A 19043-nucleotide genomic window follows, 5' to 3' on the forward strand; every position below is an offset into this window, starting at 1 on the left:
TCCTTTCTTCCTTAGATGAATATCTGCTTCTAAAATCTAAATACAAGGGGAAATTGACTGTGTTATTATAAAATTCATAGATCTGGATTATTTGATAGAGCCAATGGCCAAAATTTCACCTCCCCCTCCAAAACATTATACACACACACAAACAGTAACAGTAGGTATAGCCTTAGGAACAGGGCAGTTGGATTCCTGAATTGCTAAGGATTCCTTCACTCACATACTTGCTTATTCTGAGGAATGACATGAACTAGAGATCTAGAATTCCACCTTCTCCAATCACCTGACACCAAGCAGAGACAGGACTGTTGTGCACTATGAGAAAATCCGAACAACTGTGGGAAAGACTTTGACTTGAACCATCCTGAACCACCAAGAAGCACTGCAACAGGGACCTGTAATCTGGTTATGATGCACTTTTCCTTCAGCCTTCTCTGACCTCAGTGTCAACCTGATTCATTCTTCAGCAAACCATGGCTTCTATAGGATTCTCCTAATGTATTACAGACTCTGACTTTCCTGTATCATGAGATCTTAGCAGATGGCCAGGACTGGAATTGGTAGCCATGCTTCTCTCAGTTATTACTGAAACCAAGTAAAAGAACCCCAAAGCCCCACCAAACTAGGAGCTTGATTCCCATTAAAATAAACTTGCAAGTTCAGAGGCCAGTTGAAGGAATCTACTTTATACCTTTGTTTTTTTTTCTTAAAGGGGTCAGGATAGTATTGTGAGTAGACTTAATTCTCTGGAATGTATTTTGACCTCTACAGATGCCGTTAGCATTGAATTTCTCAGTATCACATCACAAAGGCCAACTGCACACCAGCTGACTGCCCCAAGGGCTCCTCATCATGTGCACGAGGTGGGTGCTTACTGTCGCTGCTCTCACTGTATCATCCCCACCTCTCCCCTCTGCTCATGACTGTCTCCGTCTTGGGCATATTAAAGCTGGTTGGCCACTGGTGGCCAGCCATGGCAGTGATGCTGTGCCCTGGGTTGTCCCCATGTGCTCCTTGCACTGAAGTCCCTGACTTTCAATTTGGCTTTCACCTCTGGCCTGCTAGGATTTGGAGGGCATTGTCAGCCTCCCTCTCTAAGCTCTGTGTCACCTCTGTGGCAGGAGTAGAGGACACCTTCAGGACCCCTCACTCCACCCTCCAATCAGACAAGGTAGCTCCACCCTCTTCTTACCCAAGAAGGGAAAATCAAATATTTTGCCTGGAAACCAAGTTAACCAAGAGCTTCGTAACAAAAATATGGACGTATCTGGTGAGCTGACAACATCACTATTAGCTGAAATGAGGGTGACTGTATTCACTTCACACTTCCAGAAGTCCCCTATTGCCTAACTTTATTCTGCAGTGTGCAGTGTGAGATGGAAACTCATGTTGGTCTAGAGAGGTAGAGCAATGAGAAATCTTCTCAGCAGTTCCCTGCAGGAATATTCTACCATTACCATAGAAGGCCAGCCTTCAGCCCAGAGATTCTGCTGGGAAGGGGCTTATGACCTGACTTTGAACCCTTGTCAGCACCGTTCCTGCTGGGATGACAATCCTGACCTTTTTGTTGGCAGGATTGCCCCTGAGACAGCACTAAATTTGGGTATTGAGATCCAGAGATAAAAGACAATCCAAACAAAGTATTTGCATGAGGATGAGAACACAAGAGTAAGTTATGTTCCTCGAGTGGAAGGCTTTCCAGATACTCAGCAGGAATTCTGGAGTTTTCAGGCACTACTGGCCATTTGTTCATGACCCTCAGTTTCCTCCCTTGACCATTCTATCTTTTTAGGAAACTAGCCCATACTTAAGGACCCAGCATTCCAATAGCTGAAAACCTATGCGTATTTTCTCCTATCTTGGCCTTACATCTCCAGGATACACTTCAGTACCTTAGTAGGAGTCACAAAGAGGTGCATGCTTGGGCAGCCCCTCTCCCTCATTTCTCTGTCTCCATGATGCTGGTATTGGCTGAGGCTAGCAGCCCTTGCAATACATGTGAGAGTTGCAATATAATCAACAGGTTCAAGGTCTAAAGGCAACATTTGAAAGATCCCCTTTAGTGATGTCTGTCCACAGAAGCATGGAGTAGCATGGTGAACCTCAGAACGTGGACCACAACAGTCAGAGTGGGCCATGTTTTTTCAAACATTTTGGCTTTAGAAGACACCCCATTATGTATGCAAGACCTCAAGAGACCAGCAGAGAAATTCCAGCTCTGTTGTAGCTGACTGAGAGAAACCACTGCAAACTGTAAGTAAGTACCTGTGTATAGCAGAGACTGGTGAAAACTCAGAGCCTCCCAAACTGGACACCAGAAGGGACTGAGTTCTCTTAGGATGGATAACTGGGTGTTCCAGGAGAGGAAGACTGAACTCAGGTGCTGCTGCCCACCCCAATGCCATCCCATGTGACTTCACATCTCAGTCATCCAAAATGGAAAATGACATAAAGACTTCTTGGGACCTTACATCTGACCTCAGTCTACACTGTCTCCTTGGGTGATGTTGCCTGAATTGCATTTAGTATCATTTGTATCTGTCATGGTCTGATCAGGAGAGAGAAGCCACACAGTAATTTAAACATGGAAGGTTTACTACAAGTAACTGTTAGGGGATTTGAGTGATGAAAGATTGGATAATAAAGAGTAAAAAGGACGTAAGAATAGTAGATATAAGGAGCAGCCACTGTTTGCTCTAAGGTTGAGATAGAGGGCCCAAGGAAGAACTGCCCCCCATCCCAGGGATGAGATCCAGACCTTGTTGGACAGGGCATGACCGTGGCTCACTGACTGGCCCACAAGTCAGTGGAGTGCTGTGCTGGTAGAACTTGCTAGAGATCTACCCTCCAAAGTGTTGGGGGAAACTGTCCTTGGGCAAGTATTGCTGGAGGCATCCCACTACAGAACTTCCCAAGGCGGGTGCTGGGGAAAGCTGCTGGCCTGTTTGCTGCTGACACTATACAAGCCTGGTGCTGGAGAAACTATATGTACTGTGAGAAAGCACACGGGCCAGAAAGGAAAACACATTTTCACCTGTTCACATCACCATCATCTCTCACCCTGCATTATACAAAGACATCTTGGTTTAATTAGGCCCCTGATTACTCCCCCTTTAACCTATTTTCCAGAATGATCTCTCCTGCAATGTCTCACCAGAGCCCTCTACTGATAAAGCTTAACATCATGTCAGCTCGCAAAGGGAAAAATAATCAAAGGTTGCAGCTCCGTTTTTGCAGAGCAGGCAATGAGAGTGAATTTGGAGCTGAGAGGCAATAAATTGATATCTGGCATATCATTTATATGCCTATGACTCCCAAATTTATACTCTTTCCCCAGGACTCTTCCCTCAGCCTGGAGTTATACACCAAACCACATGCGAAGTATTGTTATTTAAATATCTATTGGCCATATCAAACTTAATATATCCAAAATGAAACTCTTGATTTCTCCTCCTCACCCTAAACATCTTCATTCCATTTTCCCTATCTTGGGAAATGGCACCACTATCCACCTAGTCAGCAAAAACCTGGGAATCATCTTTGACTCCTCTCCTCACCTCATCTTCCACAAACAATCCATTGTTAAGTGCTATTGATTCCATCTTCAAGATATATCTCAAATCCAGTCACATTTTTACCTGTTCAGATCACCATCATCTCTCACCCTGCATTATACAAAGACATCCTGGTTTAATTAGGCCCCTGATTACTCCCCCTTTAACCTATTTTCCCAAATGAGCTCTTAAAAGGGTTGATTAGTTCTTGGAATATCACTACTTTAAAGCCTTTGCTTTTAGAATAAAGTTGAAAAAAAAAATTGAATACACTTACCATGTTTGATCTGGTTTCTGCTCAGCTCTCTCCAGTCTCACTCCACCCAGCTCCTCACTTTCCATCCTCCAGTCACCCTGGGCTCTGTTTGGTCCTTTCCCTGAGTCTGTGATTGGCATTCCGTCTGATTGGAATGCCCTTTCCCCAGCCCTTTATAGCTGGCTCATTTTCATATTTTAGGTCAGAAAGGATCAGCTCAAATGTCACATCCTCAGTGATAAGTCACATCTATCATATCACCCTGTTTATTTCCTTTATAGCATTTATTACGAATTGGAATTATCTAATTTCTTTTGTCTCATTCCCTTTCAATTAATCCCCTTGTGGTCAGGGACTCTGCTTCTGTAGTTCACAGCCCTATCCTCAAAGCTTAGAACAGTGCCTGGCACAACAATATGATCAGTCAAGATCTGTTGCATGAATAAATACCTGTGATATGTGGGTCAATGGCAGGCCTAAAAAGTTCACATCAGCAGTATCCATTCTTCACTCGGGATGACTGCAGGGATAACCGTTTGACAGCTCTGATTACACATGTCATCAGCATACATCACTGCACTAGTCCCTGGTCTGTATCTGTCCCCACCAGAGACTGAAGAATGTAGACTCGTAAGTATTGACCTTTGCAAGGTCTTGGTGCATGGGGATGCCAACTGGAGGAGAGTTCATGGGAACTACCAGCATCTGAAGAGTGTAGGTGAACGCAGAGGGGCTTTCCATGGACTGGGCGTGGGAAATCCCAGTCATACTTCCTGGGGCCTAAGGTAGGGTCTGGGTGAGACTCTGGCCTGGCCACAGAGAAAGTTAAGGGCTTGCTGTGAGCTTATCTCTGGTAAGTAGGGTTTGCTGTCTCCTCTCAGGGTGTCCAGCTTTGACCTCTTTGCATTCTTGGTGATCAGTTCACTCTTCTCTGGCTCTCACTGGTTTGCTCTATGCTCTGTCCTCTGCCCTGAGCTCAGTGTTTTCAGCCACATTGGGTAAGGGATATCTTTGGTCACTCTTAGCCCATTATTCCTGAATCTTAGCCAGGATTCTCTCCCATCTTAAGTTTCATTCTCTGTGTATGTGTGTACATATATAAACACATATATTTATATATACATATGCATGTATACATACATACATGTTTATATGTATATACTGTTGGTATAAGCAGATACTGTCTTCAGAAATGGTCACAGTTGTTGGTTCTGGGAGTGAAACAATGTCTGAAAGACAAGCGTGGAAAGGAGACTTTCTGACCTGAACCATGTGAATGCATTAGCTTTTAAAAATTTTTTAGAATGGTACCCTCACCACCACCACCAATCCTGCTATTGAATCACTCTTTGTTTATGCAACATATATTTAGGTGTCTACCTTGGACTAAGCATTATGCAGCGTGATCCCAAGAAATTCTGAACCATTATGTATATTTTGACATATTATGTCCAGGCTTGTGTGTGTGTTAATGTGATTATACATACCACTTGGTAAACTGCCCTTTTCACTTAATACATTGTGATGCAAAACAAAACACATTTTTCCCAAATAATTTTGAAAATATTTATTTCACTAAATGATACAGGCATATATTTGTAAGAATCAAACAGTTCAAAACGGTAGATGGTGAAATGTAACTCTCTCTCCTATCCCTGTCTCCCAAGCCTTGGTTATCCTTTCCAGAAGCAATCACTATTACAGTTTCTTATAAATTCTCTTAGAGAGGCTGCTGCCCCCCTTCTCTTTTTAACAATTTGATAGTTTTCCATTGAAAGTATGTTTCAACAAAGAACTTTTTGTAAGATAAGAAAATAAGTTCCTCTTTTGGAGTCTAGTGTAAAAAAAAAGAGGAGGGGGACCATTTTAACCCCTTTTCTAATTTATATTATAATGGTTTGATATTAGGTTTTATGTGGGTCAGGAATTCAGGAAGGACTCAACTAGGGGGCTGGCTTGACTGGCTCAGGCTGGAAGGATCTTCTTGCTAGATGGCTTCTTCATGCACCTGTCTGTTGCCTTGGGGCTCCTTGGCCTCTCTCTTTCCACATGGCTTCTCATCCACCAGGGCCTTGCCACATATTGGGTTCTCCCAGTATGTTGGTGTCAGGGTAGTCACACTGATCCTAGTTTTTGATGAACTGAAACATATAGCAAGTAGAAAAGTAATTGTCCTGCTCCATGATACTGATATGATTTTATCACAAACCAGATAAATCTTGTCAAGAAAGATTTATTATTTTTATCTAATTGCTGCTAGAAATAATGGATCAATATTATGTAAAGTTAAAATTCCTGTCTCAGACACACATTATTAAAATTTAAGCGATGGCATAATTTGAGCATCAAAACAAATAACTATAGTAATGGGCTATAATTCATTACAAGAATTCATGAATTCATGCTGACACAAATAGTTACATAAAAGAGGGAGAAAGGAAGCTGTTAGAGTAAAATGCTAGTCAATAAAAGAAGGGATGATGAAGTTAGAAAATCACCATTTATAACCAATACAGACAGGACTCATCAGTGGATGCTAAAACTGATGAATGAAACTTTGAAGACAAGTAGGATATTTACATAGTCTCAAAGTATTTCCCCACAAATTACTTAATTACAAAGGAAGACATAGTAACTTCACAGTGGAGACACCTGGAAGGCCCCACTTGAATCATGTAACCAACTTTAACATCTGTCAAAATAGGACAGACTGACATCACGTGTGCCTCCTGTCACACTGCACAGAGGACACAACAATACTTATGTGATTTTTCTGCAAAAAAAACAACTTGCGTCTAATCACTAGGAAACATGAGACAAACCCAAATTGAGGCACAGTCTTCAAAAGGACTATCCTATGCTTTTTAAAAAAGTCAAGGTCATAAAAGACAAAGAAAGATGGAAGAATTGTTCTAGATTAAAGAAGAATAGAGACATGACAATTTAAGAGATCCTGGATTGGATTTGGGACCAGGAAAAAAAAGCTATAAAGGACATTATTGGGACAATTGATGAAATTCGAATAAGGACTATGGATTAAATAATAGCATTGAATCAATGTTAATTGTTCTCATTTTGATAATTACAATTTGTTTTGTAAGAGAATAACATCCTTATTCTTAGGAAATACACACTGAAATATATAGGAGTTGAGGAGCAGAATGTCTGCAACAGAGAGTGCGATTGAGTACATGATAAAATGGACAAAATTTAAACAATTTTTGAATCTGGGTAAAGGGTATATGGGAATTCTTTGTGTTATTCTTGCAACTTTTCTAGACGTTTGAAATTATATTGAAAGAAGTTACAAAAAATATAAACCATGAGTACTAAATAACTCCATTTAGTAGTTTTACTTGTGACAAATGATGGGAGGCTATGTAATATAGAATCATAGGGGCATGACAAATTTTTCTGTGTCCGAGGGGGGCAAATGAGACCAACAGTCTCTCCATGTCCAATATCGTGAGAGTCTGAAATCTCTGTTGAGGGACCAATCCAAAGATAGTGGTGAGATTATAATAATATCATACAGGAAAATACAAGGAAGAACATAACCATTATTAACTCTGGAGAGTGCTGTTCCAGATCTCTCTCCACTTAGGTAAACGCACAGATAGATAAATGGATAGACAAAGTGATTTGCTGACCAACAGCTCTTCCCGTTTTCCCTCTTCAGATCAGGTTTGAACTTTATGCTTCAGGGCATAGTGGGAGCTTGCCACTTCCCTGGGGAGAATCTTGATTACGTTTAGGCAAATAAGATGATAATTGCAGTGATAGGATTAGAAATGGCCATGCACACCTTTTGTTTAAAAAAAAAGGAAAAGGGAGAGGGATAAGATATGCTTGTATTTCCATAAAGAACCTCTGGAGAATACCCAAGAAAATAATATGATTATCTGTCTGGGGAAGTGGGAAACAGGGCAGATGATTGGGGAATGGGGAAGGGCAGAGGTAGGAGAGAGCCTTTTCATTATATACTTTAAATTAAAAAAAAAAAATCCCTCTTAAATGAAAGAATTGGGCATGTTATATAACGTGAGGGGGAAGTCTGTTGGAGAAGTCTGGAAACATTTTTCCTGTTTTTAAAAAGGTCACAGGATCCAGAATAGATAAGAACTCTTGTTATTCAGTAAGAAGACAGAAAACCCAATAAAAAGTGGGCAAAAGTTTTGAAAAGACACTTCAAATGACCAATAAGCACAGGAAAAGATGCTCAACATTATTAGTCATCTATGAACTAAAATATTAAAACCAAAATAAGAAACCAGTATACATCCATGAGAATGGCTAAAATTTTAAAAAGATGGACAATACCACTTGTTAGCAAGGCTGTGGAGCAACTGGAACTCTCAAACACTGATGGTAGAAATGCAAAATAGTACAACCACGTTGCAAAATTATTTGACAGGTTTTTATAAACATACACTACCTTACAACCAGCTATTCCACTCCTGTGTATTTACCTGAAAGAAATAGAAACATGTCAAACAAAGGCTAGTGTATAGAAGCAATTCAAAGAGATTATTCATGAATTCTAAAAATGGGGTGGGCCTTTCCTTCCTCTTGAATTACCTGACCAGTAACCTTTTGATATAATTCTTTCAGAAAGCTCCGTATCTTTTTCTCCCAAATGTTGTTTTAGAGTTTACTTCCCATAAAACTGATGTACAATAAATGGAACCCAATTTACAGTGCATAGTTTTGTTGGTCAATTTGATGAGCTTTTACATGTGTATATCCTGTTAAACCACGAAGATAATGAACATATCCATTATTCTCAGACTTTTTCTTCTGCAACAAAGGACATCAAGAAAGTGAAAAGACAATCTAGAGAATGGAAAAAAAAATAGGAAATCATGTATCTGATAAAGGTTTAATATCTAAAAAATATAAAGAAACCCTACAACTCAACAACAAAAAAAACAACAAAACAATTAGAAAATGGGCAAAGGACTTAAAAGGATATTTTCCCAAAGATATACAAATGGCTAATAAGAATATGAAAAGATGCTTAACATCACTGGCCATTAGGAAAATGCAACTCATGCTTCGCACCTACTAGGATGGCTGTTATTAAAACAATAGATAATAAACTGTTAGCAAGGATGTGGAAAAATTGGGACTCTTGTGCCTTACTGGTGGGAAAGCAAAATGTTGTGGCTGCTGTGGAAAACAGTTTGGCAGTTCCTCAAATAGAATTACCATAAGACCCAGCAGTTCTACTCCTAGGTATATATCCCAAATAACTGAAGGCAGGGACTGAAATAGATACTTAAACACCAATGTTCATAAGAACATTATTCACAATTGCCAAAAGGTGAATACAACCCAAGTGTTCATCAACAGATGAATGGATTAACAAAATGTATAACTATGCAATGGAATACTAACCACCCATAAAAGGAAATGTACTACTCCTAAACAATCAGTGGGTTAAAGAAGAAATAGCAAGAGAAATTGCTAAATATGTAGAGACAAATGAAAATGAGAACACAACATACCAAAACGTATGGGATGCAGCAAAAGCAGTGCTGAGGGGGAAGTTTATAGCACTAAATGCATATATTAAAAAGGAAGAAAGAGCCAAAATCAAAGAACTAATGGATCAACTGAAGAAGTTAGAAAATGAACAGCAAACCAATCCTAAACCAAGTACAAGAAAAGAAATAACAAGGATTAAAGCAGAAATAAATGACATAGAGAACAAAAAAACAATAGAGAGGATAACTATCACCAAAAGTTGGTTCTTTGAGAAGATCAACAAGATTGACAAGCCCCTAGCTAGACTGACAAAATCAAAAAGAGAGAAGACCCATATAAACAAAATAATGAATGAAAAAGGTGACATAACTGCAGATCCTGAAGAAATTAAAAAACTTATAAGAGGATACTATGAACAACTGTATGGCAACAAACTGGATAATGGAGAGGAAATGGACAATTTCCTGGAAACATATGAACAACCTAGACTGACCAGAGAAGAAATAGAAGACCTCAATCAACCCATCACAAGCAAAGAGATCCAATGAGTCATCAAAAATCTTCCCACAAATAAATGCCCAGGGCCAGATGGCTTCACAGGGGAATTCTACCAAACTTTCCAGAAAGAACTGATACCAATCTTACTCAAACTCTTTCAAAACATTGAAGAAAATGGAACACTACCTAACTCATTTTATGAAGCTAACATCAATCTAATACCAAAACCAGGCAAAGATGCTACAAAAAAGGAGAACTACCGGCCAATCTCCCTAATGAATATAGATGCAAAAATCCTCAGCAAAATACTTGCAAATCGAATCCAAAGACACATTAAAAAAATCATACACCATGACCAAGTGGGGTTCATTCCAGGCATGCAAGGATGGTTCAACATAAGAAAATCAATCAATGTATTACAACACATTAAAAATTCGAAAGGGAAAAATCAAATGATCATCTCAATAGATGCTGAAAAAGCATTTGACAAAATCCAACATCCGTTTTTGATAAAAACACTTCAAAAGGTAGGAATTGAAGGAAACTTCCTCAATATGATAAAGAGCATATATGAAAAACCCACAGCCAGCATAGTACTCAATGGTGAGAGACTGAAAGCCTTCCTTCTAAGATCAGGAACAAGACAAGGATGCCCACTGTCACCACTGTTATTCAACATTGTGCTGGAAGTGCTAGCCAGGGCAATCCGGCAAGACAAAGAAATAAAAGGCATCCAAATTGGAAAAGAAGAAGTAAAACTGTCATTTTTTGCAGATGATATGATCTTATATCTGGAAAACCCTGAGAAATCGATGATACAGCTACTAGAGCTAATAAACAAATTTAGCAAAGTAGCGGGATACAAGATTAAAGCACATAAGTCAGTAATGTTTGTATATGCTAGAAATGAACAAACTGAAGAGACACTCAAGAAAAAGATACCGTTTTCAATAGCAACTAAAAAAATCAAGTACCTAGGAATAAACTTAACCAAAGATGTAAAAGACCTATACAAAGAAAACTACGTAACTCTACTAAAAGAAATAGAAGGGGACCTTAAAAGATGGAAAAATATTCCATGTTCATGGATAGGAAGGCTAAATGTCATTAAGATGTCAATTCTACCCAAACTCATCTACAGATTCAATGCAATCCCAATCAAAATTCCAACAACCTACTTTGCAGACTTGGAAAAGCTTGTTATCAAATTTATTTTGAAAGGGAAGATGCCTCGAATTGCTAAAGACACTCTAAAAAAGAAAAACGAAGTGGGAGGACTTACACTCCCTGACTTTGAAGCTTATTATAAAGCCACAGTTGCCAAAACAGCATGGTACTGGCACAAAGATAGACATATAGATCAATGGAATCGAATTGAGAATTCAGAGATAGACCCTCAGATCTATGGCCGACTGATCTTTGATAAGGCCCCCAAAGTCACTGAACTGAGTCATAATGGTCTTTTCAACAAATGGGGCTGGGAGAGTTGGATATCCATATCCAAAAGAATGAAAGAGGACCCCTACCTCACCCCCTACACAAAAATTAACTCAAAATGGACCAAAGATCTCAATATAAAAGAAAGTACCATAAAACTCCTAGAAGATAATGTAGGAAAACATCTTCAAGACCTTGTATTAGGTGGCCACTTCCTAGACTTTACACCCAAAGCACAAGCAACAAAAGAGAAAACAGATAAATGGGAACTCCTCAAGCTTAGAAGTTTCTGCACCTCAAAGGAATTTCTCAAAAAGGTAAAGAGGCAGCCAACTCAATGGAAAAAAATTTTTGGAAACCATGTATCTGACAAAAGACTGATATCTTGCATATAGAAAGAAATCCTACAACTCAATGACAATAGTACAGACAGCCCAATTATAAAATGGGCAAAGGATATGAAAAGACAGTTCTCTGAAGAGGAAATACAAATGGCCAAGAAACACATGAAAAAAATGTTCAGCTTCACTAGCTATTAGAGAGATGCAAATTAAGACCACAATGAGATACCATCTAACACTGATTAGAGTGGCTGCCATTAAACAAACAGGAAACTACAAATGCTGGAGGGGATGTGGAGAAATTGGAACTCTTATTCATTGTTGGTGGGACTGTATAATGGTTCAGCCACTCTGGAAGTCGGTCTGGCAGTTCCTTAGAAAACAAGATATAGAGCTACCATTCAATCCAGCGATTGCACTTCTCGGTATATACCCGGAAGATCGGAAAGCAGTGACACGAACAGATATCTGCACGCCAATGTTCATAGCAGCATTATTCACAATTGCCAAGAGATGGAAACAACCCAAATGTCCTTCAACAGATGAGTGGATAAATAAAATGTGGTATATACACACGATGGAATATTACACGGCAGTAAGAAGGAACGATCTCGTGAAACATATGACAACATGGATGAACCTTGAAGACATAATGCTGAGCGAAATAAGCCAGGCACAGAAAGAGAAATATTATATGCTACCACTAATGTGAACTTTGAAAAATGTAAAACAAATGGTTTATAATGTCGAATGTAGGGGAACTAGCAATAGAGAGCAATTGAGGAAGGGGGAACAGTAATCCAAGAAGAACAGATATGCTATTTAACGTTCTGGGGATGCCCAGGAATGACTATGGTCTGTTAATTTCTGATGGATATGGTAGGAGCAAGTTCACAGAAATGTTGCTATATTATGTAACTTTCTTGGGGTAAAGTAGGAACAGGTTGGAAGTAAAGCAGTTATCTTAGGGTAGTTGTCTTTTTCTTACTCCCTGGTTACGGTCTCTTTGAAATGTTCTTTTATTGTATGTTTTTTTTTTTTTTTTTTTAAATTTTTTTTCCATACAGTTGATTTAAAAAGGAAAAAAAGATTTAAAAGAAAAGGAAAAAACAAGGAAAAAAATATGTAGTGCCCCCTTGAGGAGCCTGTGGAGAATGCAGGGGTATTGGCCTACTCCACCTCAATGGTTGCTAACATGACCACAGACATAGGGAACTGGTGGTTTGATGGGTTGAGCCCTCTACCGTAGGTTCTACCCTTGGGAAGAGGGTTGCTGCAAAGGAGAGGCTAGGCCTCCCTATAATTGTGCCTAAGAGCTTCCTCCCGAATGCCTCTTTGTTGCTCAGATGTGGCCCTCTCTCTCTAGCCACGGTGAAATCACTGCCCTCCCCCCTACATGGGATCAGACGCCCAGGGGAGTGAATCTCCCTGGCAACGTGGTATATGATTCCTGGGGAGGAATGTAGAGCTGGCATCGTGGGACGGAGAACATCTTCTTGACCAAAAGGGGGATGTGAAAGGAAATGAAATAAGCTTCAGTGGCAGAGAGATTCCAAAAGGAGCCGAGAGGTCACTCTGGTGGGCACTCTTACGCACAATTTAGACAACCGTCTTTAGGTTCTAAAGAATTGGGGTAGCTGGTGGATACCTGAAACTATCAAACTACAACCCAGAGCCCATGAATCTTGAAGACAATTGTATAAAAATGTAGCTTATGAGGGGTGACAATGGGATTGGGAAAACCATAAGGACCACACTCCCCTTTGTCTAGTTTATGGATGGATGAGTAGAAAAATAGGGGAAGGAAACAAACAAACAAACATACAAAGGTACCCAGTGTTCTTTTTTACTTCAATTGCTCTTTTTCACTTTAATTATTATTCTTATTATTTTTGTGTGTGTGCTAATGAAGGTGTCAGGGATTGATTTAGGTGATGAATGTACAACTATGTAATGGTACTGTGAACAATCAAATGTACGATTTGTTTTGTATGACTGCGTGGTATGTGAATATATCTCAATAAAATGAAGATTAAAAAAAAAAAAAAGGAAATGTACTGATACATGGTACAACATGCATGAACCTGGAAACATTATGCTAAGAAGCCAGAAACAAAAGGACATATGATTCCACTTATATGAAATAGCTATAATATTCAAATTCATAGAGACAGAAAGTAGATAGAGGTTACCAGGGGCTGGGAATAGAGGGGATAGAAAGTTAATTGCTTAGTGGGTTAAGAGTTTCTATTTTGGCTGATGTAAAAGTTTGGGTAATGGAAGGTAGTGATGGTAGCACAAGCACTCTAAAAAATTACTTATAAAAGTAATTTGTGCTACTGTATACTTAAAAGTAGTTAAAATGAAAATTTTATTATATGTATGTCAAAATAACTTTTAAAAACTTTTTTTGCCTCTTGATAATCCCTCTCCTTTCCCTCCCCACACCTTCCCTCAAGCATCCCCATGGAAAACCTGATCTGATTTCTATCACCATAGATTATTTTATATTTACTAGAATTTTACATAACTGAAAACATACAGCATACGCTTTTCTCATTTGGCATAATTATATTGACTTGTAAATGTTATTGCATGTATCAAGAATGTGATCATTTTTATTTGACAAATAGTATGTTATTGTATGAATGTATCACTACTTGTTTATTCTTTCATTCGTTGATGGCCATGTGGGTTGTTCCATTTGGGGCCATTATAAATAAAGCTGCTGTGAGCATTTGTGTAACTTTGTATGGACATTATGGTTTCATTATCTATCTCTTGGGTAAATACCTAGGAGTGGAATGTCTGGGTTGTATGGTAGGTCTATTGTTAACATTTTAAGACACTGCCAAAATATCCTCCAGAGTGCTGCATTTTCACCAGCAGCCTATGCGAGTTCCACTTGCTCCACATCTTTGCCAACACTTTGAATAGTCATTTTTAATTTTAGCCATTCTCATCTGTACATAGTGGCATCTCATTTTAATTTTAATTGCATTTTCCTCATGACTGTTGATGTTGAGCATCTTTTCATGTGCTTATTTACTACCTGTATACCTTTTTGCAGAGAAGCATCTGTTCAAATATTTTACCCCTTTAAAAAAAAAACAAATTTTTTCTTATCACTGATTTTTGAGAGGTCTTCATATATTCTAGATATATTTATTGGATATACTTTGTGCAAACATTTTCATTTTTGTGCATTTTTTTTCAAAGCAACTTTATTGGGGCATTATTTACATACCATAAAATTCATCCATTTTAAGTTTATATTTCAATCGTGTTTAGTAAGAGCTGTGCAACCATCACCATGTTCCCATTTTATAACATTTCCATCATCCCCAACAGATCCCTCATGTCCATTTGCAGTCATTCTCTGTTCTCACCCCCAGGCAACCACTAATCTACTCTGTCTCTGTAGATTTGTTTATCCCTGCTGAGTGACATTTTGGTTGATGGTTTCTGACTACTATGAACAATACTACTATGAACATTCAGATACAAGTATTTGTATGGGCATATGTTTTTATTTTTCTTGAGTAGACTCATCTAACCTTTCTGCAGATTTCACTCTGCTATTCAATCCTACCACTTCTCTCTATTCACAGCTTCCACATTTCTCCTCTTTTCTAATTTTCTTCTTGCTTCCCCCCTTTCCCCCTTCTTGTTGGCTCATTTTCTTTTGACTCACTCCAGGATCCATTCTCTTCTCTCTTTTGTATTCACTTTTCCCTAATGGAAGTGATTTTTACAAATTAATAGGCAAAAATAACACATAAATTGAAATAAAGAAAAATATAGTGAATACCTTACACCTATCATCCAGCTCAAGAATTAAAACATTGCCTCCTCAGTTAAATATACTTTGGGTACCCTGTTCCAGTTGCCCCTACCTTCCTTCCCCCAGAGGGAATGGGAATCATAAATTTAGTGATTATCATTCATATATAAATACACAAACATATTTTTACCTTTAGGTGATTTTATCCACTCATTGACCACTCATGAATACTAATGGTTCCCAAATCTATACCTTGAATCCAGTTATTTCCCCAGGGCTCAGACCCATAAATCAAGCTCCACTTGGGTGTCCCATAACCACCTCAATATATTCCAAACTAAACATATCTTTTCCTTAAAATTGTTTCCTATCTTAGTAAAAGTCAGGACCCTCCAACCAGGAGTAATCCTTGATTTTTTCCTTATCCCCCTATAGGCTTAGTCCTCAACCCTGCAAGCAGTTAAATCAGATCATGTCCCTTACTCAAAACTCTTTGATGGAGTCCTAACTCAGATTAAATGCCCAAGTCCTTACCTACAAGATCCTGTAAGATCTGGTGACCTTTTGTCCTCATCTCCTACTCTCTGCCCCTCATTCACTCTGCTAGTTAGTGTCTTAAGGGCCTTTGCACTTGCCCTGTGCCTAGAACATTCTTTTCCTATTTATTTAGCTGGCTCCCTCACCACCTTGTTCAAATGCCACTTCAGTGAGGCCCTCCCTGTCCACAAAACTACAGACTTCCTGCTGCAAATCCTACCCATGCTGCATTTTCTCAATACCAATTCTCACCATCTTACTGTAAGCAATATATTGTTTATTGGCTCCTCCACCTCTCCCTAGAATATAAAATCCTCAGCACGAGTACTGAGAATAAACATAAAGAAATTTGTCCTGCCCAAGATCACATGGGCTGCAATTAGCAACGCTGGAATTCCAACCCAAGTCTGTTTTCAAGAACACAGCATAGTATTCTTCTACTTCGGTTTTTTCTCCAGGGACTGCACTTTGTATCACACATGGAATCCAAGATACAGAGGCTGCCGGTATTTAGCTGCTGTTTCCCACGTTCCCGAAATGAGAATCACGAGAACCTGGTTCCACTTGTGACTCGACTATTAATGGTGTGACACCTCTAACCTACTTAACTTTTCTTGGTTTCAGTAATGCTCAGCTGTAAACAAGGCTTTGGGATCGACCGATCTCTTTAAAATTCTGTAGCTCGGAACACCTGTAAAATCCTAAGATCCGAGAAGAAATGGATTCATTCGTTTTTTAGACGGCCTCTTTATCTCCGAGCTAGGATCCGTTTCTTGTCCCAATGACTCCTCTCTCGCGCAGCGTTTCCAGCCACAATCCCACTTCCCACGCTTTTACAGGCGGCCCCGAGGGGTCGAGTCGCCCTCAGACTACCGCGAGTAGGGACCCGGAAGCAGAGACCGAAGACAAGACAGGAAATCACCGCCTTCTCCGCCTGCTCCCGAACGCCACGGGTCGGAGCCCCAGCGCTTGCCTCGAGACCGTCCCCTTCCCTTTGCCCCCCGGGGGTTGTCTGTGGGCTCCAGCACGCCAACCTCCCGGCCTCGCCCCACCCAGCACAGACCCTCGAAGCCGGCAGCGGCGCCCGCCACCAAATTCGCGGGACTTCGGAAGTGACGTACGTGCGCGTGCGTGCGTCACGTGCGTGCGTGCGCTCGCGGTCTAGGGGCGGGGCGTGAGAGCGGGTGGGGGGCGTGCGTGAGGGAGGGGAGTGGACTGGCCGAGTCGGAGCCCACTCGAGGGAGCTGCGCGGACAGAGCTGCGGTCCCGACGCCGGTGGCGCGGTGGAACAGGTACGGAGCGGACGGGCTGGGGCCGGGCGCGGTGCCGCTTTTCAGCTCCCGGCAGAGGGGCGGCGGCCTGGGCGGGTGGCTGCTGGGTCACCCGTCCGTGCCATCCCCCCGGCCCGGGCCGGTTCGCTTGGTTGCCTCCTGCCGCCCCTTGTCCCATCTCCGGGCCCCGGCTGCGCGGCCCTGCCAGACGCTTGGCCGTCGCCGGTTCCCTTAACCTTCTTAAGTGCTCAGCCTCCCCGTTTCGGGCAGTCGTCACCAAGTTCTTCCCGGCCCGGCCCGAGCCCCGACGGACGCTTATCATTTCCTGGCCGTTTCCGACGCCGGCCCACGCCTCCCGGGATGGCTTTCCTCTGCCCAGCTCCCTCCTCACCGTCCTGTCCGCCGAGTCCAGAGGGACACCTGTGGTAGCGGCCGGTCAGGTCGTGCCCCGGGCCCCTCCGGGACCCCTCCAGAACCCGTCTGGATTCGAGGCCCGGACCCGGATCGCAGCCTGGTCTTGGCAAGGGCGCGGGGGCTTCACGAACCCGCGTCGGTCTTGGGGAACCGAAACGTCCCGGAGCTGGCCGGGTACTGTCCTGCGTGGCGAGAAAATCCGAAGACTGTGGCCCTAACTTTATCCCGGTGGTTTGAGGGGAAAGTGGTGGGCCTGGGGTTAGGAGCAGAAGTTCCTGCTTCCGAACCGTCTTGGAGGAGAGCAGAGGTGATGCCCATCGCGGAAGTTTAATCGAGGGGAAGGGAAGGACTCAGCCGCCGTAGGGGCTGGGTCACAGACAGCTGGCGGTGTCTCAGCGCCGGTGACCAATCTCTGTGGTTGGGAAATGTGTCAGTGACGCTCGTGAGCTCATTTCGCCTTTGAGATCACTTGTGAAAAATTGACAGGACGAGTTTACAGGATCACCTAGGGAGTAGCTGTGTTTTTGGGGGGCGGGGGTCTGAAGAGATTTTTGAAGTTATAAAAAAAGTTGTACCAAGAAAGCTTGTCAGTGGTGCAAGAAGATTTGATTATTTTGCTAAATCCATTTAATGATAACAACTTTTAAAAGTTACTGGTTCTTAGATGGAAGATTAATAAGTGTTTGGGGATTTTAGTTTATACTGACCTTCTAAGCAATCATGTTTTGTACTCTAAAAGTTTGCCAGTTTAGGAGAGAGGGGCCTTAAAGATAATTTCAATACAGTGTAGGTGTATGTGCTAAGATAGTACGATAGAGCACTGGCGTGGGACACTTACGCTATCCTGTAGGATGTGAAGGATGGAAGGTGGGATCAGGGAATACTTTTCTTGAAGCTTCTTACATTCACACTGACAAGGTGGGGCTGGAATTGGAGTGGGGCAACCAAAGGCGGTGAGGCCAGTAACTACAAGCAGGTGGGAGTTGTTGAAGTGTGAAGTGCAGGGTTCAAGGTAGGGGGGATTGGGGCAGAGGTGCAGCGATAAATCCCAGGAACTTTGGCTTTTATCTGATGGTAACAGAACCAAGGAAGGATTTTAAGCAAGATCACTGTGTGGTTAAAATGGAATTTTATGTAGCTCTACAAACAGGCTGCTATGTGTGGATGAGGATTGTACCCAAATAGAGATTGTTTATGTGCTATCTTGCATTTTAATCTTTTCTGCTCATTATAGGCTTGAATTGAATGGTATATTCACTAATTGTTTTCTTTGTGTAACAGTGTCTTGGCAGCTAATTTTAAGATAAACAGGAATTTTGTTTTTATCTCTGCAGTCTCTATCAAATTTAGGCATTCATAAGTGTTGGGTGTGTACCTGGCTTAATAAGAATAATTTATTTCTTTGATTTCTGATGTTGGTTTTCAATGAAAAAAATTGATCAGTACTTACTCATTTTAATA

At 41.1% G+C, this 19043-nt stretch overlaps 1 protein-coding gene and 1 long non-coding RNA gene across 9 annotated transcripts in view; one reads left to right on the plus strand and one right to left on the minus strand.

Moving 5' to 3' along the window:
* The window catches only part of RABGEF1 (RAB guanine nucleotide exchange factor 1), a 121531-nt gene that overhangs the window by 13633 nt on the left and 88855 nt on the right, over nt 1–19043 (plus strand). The window contains exons 6-7 of one of the 8 annotated variants that reach the window (XR_005213692.1): nt 775–866; nt 2027–7644. The exons of 3 other annotated variants lie outside the window; for them this stretch is intronic. The gene's annotated coding sequence lies outside the window, so the exon portion shown is untranslated. Of the gene's footprint in view, nt 1–774; nt 7645–17001; nt 17015–17091; nt 17190–19043 lie in introns of those variants that run through there. 4 more of the 8 variants (XR_005213691.1, XM_037815344.1, XM_037815342.1 and 1 more) reach the window with 4 other exon arrangements.
* On the minus strand, nt 5366–17991 carry LOC119518252. The gene is made up of 3 exons (XR_005213693.1): nt 17560–17991; nt 8249–8282; nt 5366–5954 (listed from the first exon to the last, which is right to left on the minus strand). It is a non-coding gene; the product is annotated as an uncharacterized LOC119518252 (long non-coding RNA).

Source organism: Choloepus didactylus, chromosome 21 (assembly GCF_015220235.1).
Source record: "Choloepus didactylus isolate mChoDid1 chromosome 21, mChoDid1.pri, whole genome shotgun sequence".
Taxonomy (NCBI): Eukaryota; Metazoa; Chordata; class Mammalia; order Pilosa; family Megalonychidae; genus Choloepus; species Choloepus didactylus.